This window comes from Nematolebias whitei, chromosome 6, assembly GCF_014905685.2.
Source record: "Nematolebias whitei isolate Nwh7 chromosome 6, NemWhi1, whole genome shotgun sequence".
NCBI classification, from domain to species: domain Eukaryota; kingdom Metazoa; phylum Chordata; class Actinopteri; order Cyprinodontiformes; family Rivulidae; genus Nematolebias; species Nematolebias whitei.
The window spans coordinates 50310192-50311219 of NC_056503.1; positions in this window are offsets into that span (position 1 = coordinate 50310192).

Sequence of the window (1028 nt, forward strand, 5' to 3'; positions counted from 1 at the left end):
TTCCTGTCACCTTGGTCCCCTGCGTTTCCCACAGATTATGTAAGTTTGTTGCCCCGTCAGCTGTTGTTTTGTTATTATTAATAAATTATTTTGTTTATCTCCTGAGTCCTGGATTGTCTGCCTGCACCCCTGGGTTTACTCCTCACCAACCAGCATTACAACATTTTTAAGTGTCCTCCCATTTGTTGTTGTAATATTTGGAGTTACAACTTTCTTATTTAAAGGCATAAAATCCTGGAAGCAGCAGAACTCTGTCCTGTGGTTTTCTTTCTGCTCCCACGTCACGAAGTGACGTGTTTAATTCATGAGGACCAGAAAACTGTCCCGTAACTCCTCGAGAAGAGTTCATCTGATTTAAAATTCATCTTGGTGGCTGTTGAGTCAATGTGTGTTAACGTTATTGGATCCACAGTTTATTTATTTACTGATTTATTTTTAACGACGGGATCATTTTAAAAAGAAACTTTTTCTGGGAACAAGTATCGTATAGACTTTGTGTGTGCTGTATATTGTTTACAGCATGTCTTCCTGTTTATTTAGAGACAATAACATGTTCTCTCCCGTGTCCTCATTAGCGGTTATCACAGGGCTGTCACGTCAGACAGCGACAGCTTCTGAACTGAAATAAACCCTAAACTCCCACTGCTCGGGCATTAACAGACACTTCTGCTCCGACTGCTTCAGCCCTGCATGCACACATTAATCTCAAATATATATTCACAACAAGTCTGATGCAATCATTTCTTTACTGTAAAACACTTGCAGTGTTTGTGGCTCAGGACCCGAGCACAGATTTGCTCTCTGTAACAGGTTTAGTGGATTTGTGGGGAAACTTTGATACAGATTGAAATTTTAGCATCATGAAGAAGGTCCAGTCCTTGTTTGAACCCACCACGGAGGTGTTATGGGTTACAGAGCAGGTTTGGTTCTGAGGCAATAATTGACACATTTAAAACATGTTTTAAATCTGGTCCTCTGGACATTCAAAAAACAAACCATCTTAAACTGACCACCTCTACTGCATCATC